Source organism: Heterodontus francisci, chromosome 45 (genome assembly GCF_036365525.1).
Source record: "Heterodontus francisci isolate sHetFra1 chromosome 45, sHetFra1.hap1, whole genome shotgun sequence".
In the NCBI taxonomy this organism is placed as follows: Eukaryota; Metazoa; Chordata; class Chondrichthyes; order Heterodontiformes; family Heterodontidae; genus Heterodontus; species Heterodontus francisci.
Genome location: NC_090415.1, coordinates 22110093 through 22117156, shown reverse-complemented (window position 1 = coordinate 22117156; position 7064 = coordinate 22110093).

Sequence of the window (7064 nt, the reverse complement as noted above, 5' to 3'; positions counted from 1 at the left end):
AAGCTGAGGGTCTCACACCCAGTGTTACAGACCTGAGGGTCTCACTCTCAGTAATATTAACCTGAGGGTCTCACTCACAGTGTTATAAACCTGTGGGTCTCACACCCAGTGATAAACCTGAGGGTCTCACTCCCAGTGACATACACCTGAGGGTCTCACTCCCAGTGTTATAAACCTGAGCGTCCCACTCCCAGTGTTATAAACCTGTGGGTCTCACTCCCAGTGTTACAGACCTCAGGGTCTCACTCTCTGTGTTATAAACCTGTGGGCCTCACTCCTAGTGTTCTCAACCTGAGGGTCTCACTCACAGTGTTGTAGACCTGTGGCTCTCACTCCCAGAGTTCTAAACCTGAGGGTCTCACTCCCAGTGTTATAAACTTGACGGTCTGACTCCCAGTGTTACAGACCTGAGGGTCTCACTCTCAGTGATATTAACCTGAGGGTCTCACTCCCAGTGTTATAAACCTGTGGGTCTCACACCCAGTGTGATAAACCTCAGGTTCTCACTCCCACTGTCATAAACCTGAGGGTCTCACTCCCAGTATTGCAGACCTGAGGGTCTCACTCCCAGTGTAACAGAACTTAGGGTCTCACTCCCAGTGTTATAAACTTGACGGTCTGACTCCCAGTGTTACAGACATGAGGGTCTCACTCCCAGTGTGATAAACCTGTGTGTCTCACTCCCAGTATTATAAACCTGAGGGTCTCACTCCCAGTGTAACAGAAGTTAGGGTCTCACTCCCAGTGCTACAGATCTGAAGGTCTCACTCCCAGTGTTATAAACCTGAGGGTCTCACTCCCAGTGTGATAAAGCTGAGGGTCTCACACCCAGTGTTACAGACCTGAGGGTCTCACTCTCAGTGATATTAACCTGAGGGTCTCACTCCCAGTGTTATAAACCTGTGGGTCTCACACCCAGTGTGATAAACCTGAGGGTCTCACTCCCACTGTCATAAACCTGAGGGTCTCACTCCCAGTATTGCAGACCTGAGGGTCTGACTCCCAGTGTAACTGAACTTAGGGTCTCACTCCCAGTGTTATAAACTTGACGGTCTGACTCCCAGTGTTACAGAACTGAGAGTCTCACTCCCAGTATTACAGAATGGAGGGTCTCACTCCCAGTGTTATAAACCTGCGGTTTCACTCCCAGTGTTCCAGGCATGAGGGTCTCACTCACGGTGTTATAAACCTGAGGGTCTCACTCCCAATGTTACAGACCTGAGGGTCTCACTCCCAGTGTTATAAACCTGTGTGTCTCGCTCTCCGTGGTCTAATCCTGAGGGTCTCACTCCCTGTGTGATAAACCTGAGGGTTTCACTCGCAATGTTACAGACATGAGGGTCGCACTCCCAGTATTATAAACCAGAGGGTTTCACTCCCAGTGTTACAGACATGAGGGTCTCACTCCCAGTGTTATAAACCTTAGGGTCTCACTCCCAGTGTTATAAACCTGAGGGTCTCACTCCCAGTATTATTATCCTGAGGGTCTCACTCCCAGTATTATAAACCAGAGGGTTTCACTCCCAGTGTTATAAACCTGTGGGTCTCACTCCCAGTATTGCAGACCTGAGGGTCTCACTCCCAGTGTAACAGAACTTAGGGTCTCACTCCCAGCATTACAGAACGGATCTCACTCCCAGTGTTCCAGACAAGAGGGTCTCACTCCCAGTGTTATAAACCTGTGGTTCTCACTCCCAGTGTTACAGACCTCAGGGTCTCACTCCCAGTATTACAGACCTCAGGGTCTCACTCCCAGTGTTATAAACTTGAGGGTCTCACTCCCAGTGTTACAGACCTCAGGGTCTCACTCTCAGTATTACAGACCTCAGGGTCTCACTCCCAGTGTTATAAACTTGAGGGTCTCACTCCCAGTGTTACAGACCTCAGGGTCTCACTCCCAGTATTACAGACCTCAGGGTCTCACTCCCAGTGTTATAAACTTGAGGGTCTCACTCCCAGTGTTATAAACCTTAGCGTCCCATTCCCAGTGTTATAAACCAGTGGGTCTCACTCCCAGTGTTATAAACCTGAGCGTCCCACTCCCAGTGTTCTCAACCTGTGGGTCTCACTCCCAGTGTTACAGACCTCAGGGTCTCACTCCTAGTGTTATATAACTGTGGGTTTCACTCCCAGTGTGACAGACATGAGGGTCACACTCCCAGTATTATTACCCTGAGGGTCTCACTCCCAGTGTAACAGAAGCTAGGGTCTCACTCCCAGTATTACAGATCTGAAGGTCTCACTCCCAGTGTCATAAACCTGAGGGTCTCACTCCCAGTGTGATAAAGCTGAGGGTCTCACACCCAGTGTTACAGACCTGAGGGTCTCACTCTCAGTAATATTAACCTGAGGGTCTCACTCACAGTGTTATAAACCTGTGGGTCTCACACCCAGTGATAAACCTGAGGGTCTCACTCCCAGTGACATACACCTGAGGGTCTCACTCCCAGTGACATACACCTGAGGGTCTCACTCCCAGTGTTATAAACCTGAGCGTCCCACTCCCAGTGTTATAAACCTGTGGGTCTCACTCCCAGTGTTACAGACCTCAGGGTCTCACTCTCTGTGTTATAAACCTGTGGGCCTCACTCCTAGTGTTCTCAACCTGAGGGTCTCACTCCCAGTGTTATAAACTTGACGGTCTGACTCCCAGTGTTACAGACATGAGGGTCTCACTCCCAGTGTGATAAACTTGTGTGTCTCACTCCCAGTATTATAAACCTGAGGGTCTCACTCCCAGTGTAACAGAAGTTAGGGTCTCACTCCCAGTGTTACAGATCTGAAGGTCTCACTCCCAGTGTTATAAACCTGAGGGTCTCACTCCCAGTGTGATAAAGCTGAGGGTCTCACACCCAGTGTTACAGACCTGAGGGTCTCACTCTCAGTGATATTAACCTGAGGGTCTCACTCCCAGTATTATAAACCAGAGGGTTTCACTCCCAGTGTTATAAACCTGTGGGTCTCACACCCAGTGTGATAAACCTCAGGGTCTCACTCCCAGTATTGCAGACCTGAGGGTCTGACTCCCAGTGTAACAGAACTTAGGGTCTCACTCCCAGTGTTATAAACCTGCGGTTTCACTCCCAGTGTTACAGGCATGAGGGTCTCACTCACGGTGTTATAAACCTGAGGGTCTCACTCCCAATGTTACAGACCTGAGGGTCTCACTCCCAGTGTTATAAACCTGTGTGTCTCGCTCTCCGTGGTCTAATCCTGAGGGTCTCACTTCCTGTGTGATAAACCTGAGGGTCTCACTCGCAATGTTACAGACATGAGGGTCGCACTCCCAGTATTATAAACCAGAGGGTTTCACTCCCAGTGTTACAGACATGAGGGTCTCACTCCCAGTGTTATAAACCTGTGGGTCTCACTCCCAGTGTTATAAACCTTAGGGTCTCACTCCCAGTATTGCAGACCTGAGGGTCTCACTCCCAGTGTAACAGAACTTAGGGTCTCACTCCCAGCATTACAGAACGGATCTCACTCCCAGTGTTCCAGACAAGAGGGTCTCACTCCCAGTGTTATAAACCTGTGGTTCTCACTCCCAGTGTTACAGACCTCAGGGTCTCACTCCCAGTATTACAGACCTGAGGGTCTCACTCCCAGTGTTATAAACCTGTGTGTCTCGCTCTCCGTGGTCTAATCCTGAGGGTCTCACTCCCTGTGTGATAAACCTGAGGGTCTCACTCCCAGTGTTACAGACCTCAGGGTCTCACTCTCAGTATTACAGACCTCAGGGTTTCACTCCCAGTGTTATAAACTTGAGGGTCTCACTCCCAGTGTTATAAACTTGAGGGTCTCACTCCCAGTGTTACAGACCTCAGGGTCTCACTCCAAGTCTTATATGTCTGAGGGTCTCCCACCCCGTGCTGCAGATCTGTGGGTCTGCCACCCAGTGCTGCAGATCTGTGGGTCTCCCTTCCAGTCTTCCAGATCCGTGGGTCTCCCACCCAGTGCTGCAGATCTGAGGGTCTCCCACCCAGTGTTACAGATCTGAGGGTCTCCCTTCCAGTGTTGCAGATCTGTGGGTCTGCCACCCAGTGCTGCAGATCTGAGGGTCTGCCACCCAGTGCTGCAGATCTGAGGGTCTCCCACCCAGTGTTGCAGATCTGAGGGTCTCCCACCCAGTGTTGCAGATCTGAGGGTCTCCCACCCAGTGTTGCAGATCTGAGGGTCTCCCTTGCAGTGTTGCAGATCTGAGGGTCTTCCACCCAGTGTTGCAGATCTGTGGGTCTCCCACCCAGTGCTGCAGATCTGTGGGTCTCCCACCCAGTGCTGCAGATCTGAGGGTCTGCCACCCAGTGCTGCAGATCTGAGAGTCTCCCACCCAGTGCTGCAGATCTGAGAGTCTCCCACCCAGTGCTACAGATCTGTGGGTCTCCCACCCATTGTTACAGATCTGAGCGTCTCCCACCCAGTGTTACAGATCTGAGGGTCTCCCACCCAGTGTTACAGATCTGTGGGTCTCCCACCCATTGTTACAGATCTGTGGGTCTCCCACCCATTGTTACAGATCTGTGGGTCTCCCACCCAGTGCTGCAGATCTGTGGGTCTCCCACCCTGTGCTGCAGATCTGAGCGTCTCCCACCCATTGTTACAGATCTGTGGGTCTCCCACCCAGTGTTGCAGATCTGTGGGTCTCCCACCCAGTGTTGCAGATCTGTGGGTCTCCCACCCAGTGTTGCAGATCTGTGGGTCTCCCACCCAGTGTTGCAGATCTGTGGGTCTCCCACCCAGTGTTGCAGATCTGTGGGTCTCCCACCCAGTGTTGCAGATCTGTGGGTCTCCCACCCAGTGTTGCAGATCTGTGGGTCTCCCACCCAGTGTTGCAGATCTGTGGGTCTCCCACCCAGTGTTGCAGATCTGTGGGTCTCCCACCCAGTGTTGCAGATCTGTGGGTCTCCCACCCAGTGCTGCAGATCTGTGGGTCGCCCACCCAGTGCTGCAGATCTGAGCGTCTCCCACCCAGTGCTGCAGATCTGAGGGTCTCCCACCCAGTGCTGCAGATCTGAGGGTCTCCCACCCAGTGCTGCAGATCTGAGGGTCTCCCACCCAGTGCTGCAGATCTGAGGGTCTCCCACCCAGTGCTGCAGAACTGAGGGTCTCCCACCCAGTGCTGCAGAACTGTGGGTCTCCCACCCAGTGCTGCAGATCTGTGGGTCTCCCACCCAGTGCTGCAGATCTGTGGGTCTCCCACCCAGTGCTGCAGATCTGTGGGTCTCCCACCCAGTGCTGCAGATCTGTGGGTCTCCCACCCAGTGCTGCAGATCTGTGGGTCTCCCACCCAGTGCTGCAGATCTGTGGGTCTCCCACCCAGTGCTGCAGATCTGTGGGTCTCCCACCCAGTGCTGCAGATCTGTGGGTCTCCCACCCAGTGTTGCAGATCTGTGGGTCTCCCACCCAGTGTTGCAGATCTGTGGGTCTCCCACCCAGTGTTGCAGATCTGTGGGTCTCCCACCCAGTGTTGCAGATCTGTGGGTCTCCCACCCAGTGTTGCAGATCTGTGGGTCTCCCACCCAGTGTTGCAGATCTGTGGGTCTCCCACCCAGTGTTGCAGATCTGTGCGTCTCCCACCCAGTGTTGCAGATCTGTGGGTCTCCCACCCAGTGATGCAGATCTGAGGGTCGCACTCCAAGTGTTATAAACCAGGTTCTCTTTGTCTCTCGCTTTCTCGGCTTCTCTGCGATTCTCTCTCGGCTTCTCTGCGATTCTCTCTCGGCTTCCGTGATTCTCTCTCTCTCTCTCCTTCCGTGATTCTCTCTCTCTCCTTCCGAGATTCTCTCTCTCTCTCTTTGCTTCTCTGTATCTCTCGCTCTCTCTGATTCTCTTTGTATTTCTCTCTCTGCCTCGCAACTTCTCTCGGGCAGTGATGCAAAACTGACATTTGGATCAGCCGCCCATTCACCACAGTGCCCGGTGTTCATTTTCTGTTTTGTGCCCGATGATAATCTCTACTGCCTTGTACTTGTCTGTCCCTTGCTATGCTATTTCTCCCTCTCCGGCCCGTGCTTTGCAAGGTTCATTGGCACATTTGTCTATTTACTCAGTACTTGTCACACTTTAAAACCAGCTAAAACAGCAACCCCCCGCTCTTTGAGGCTGCCTTTTGCAGCGGTGAGGACCTGATGTGATGTTTTTCAAAGGCCTTTCACAAATGAGCAGTCAGGTCGTGACCTTATCCAACTGCTGCACTATTGGGGGCCGAGCCTTCAGCTGTCTGGGCCGCCAAGCTTGGGCATTCCCTACCCCAACCCAGCGGCCTCTCTCTCCTCCTAAAACCGACCACTTTGCCCAAGCTTAGTAGCCGCCCTGCTCCCTCCATCTCTCCCGTGGTCCGGCCTCCACTGATGTCTGCCAACACTCCGGCGCACGGCCGTGGGATGCTCCACCACCTTTTAGGCGCTGTCCCAATGCAGTTTGTCGGTGTTGATTCATGAGCCCACAGTTAGTGACCTCCCATTAGCTGCAGGCAGACCCGGCACAAGGACATGAGCTCCGTCTCCTCGCAAAGCACTTCCTTGCCAGTCCAAGCGTGTCTGGTCGCAACCCTTGACTTGTGCAAAAGTATGGAAAAACGTGGACTGTTGTTAACTGAAATCAAATTACTCTTGTCGACAGCACCTTCCAAACCCGCGACCTCTACCAACTAGAAGGACAAGGGCAGCAGATGCATGGGAACACCACCACCTGCAAGTCCCCCTCCAAGTCACACACCATCCTGACTTGGAACTATATCGCCATTCCTGCACTGTCGCTGGGTCAAAATCCTGGAACTCCAGGTTGATAGGTTAATTGGCCATTATAAATTGCCCCTGGTATAGGTCGGTGGTAGGGAAATATAGGGACAGGTGGGGATGTGGTCGGGATATGGGATTAGCGTAGGATTAGTATAAATGGGTGGTTGATGGTCGGCACAGACTCGGTGGGCCGAAGGGCCTGTTTCAGTGCTGTATCTCTAAACTAAACTAAACTCCCTTCCGAACAGCAATGTGGGTGTACCTACCTCACATGGACTGCAGCGGTTCAAAGCAGCAGCTCCCCAACACCTTCTCAAGGGGCAGTAA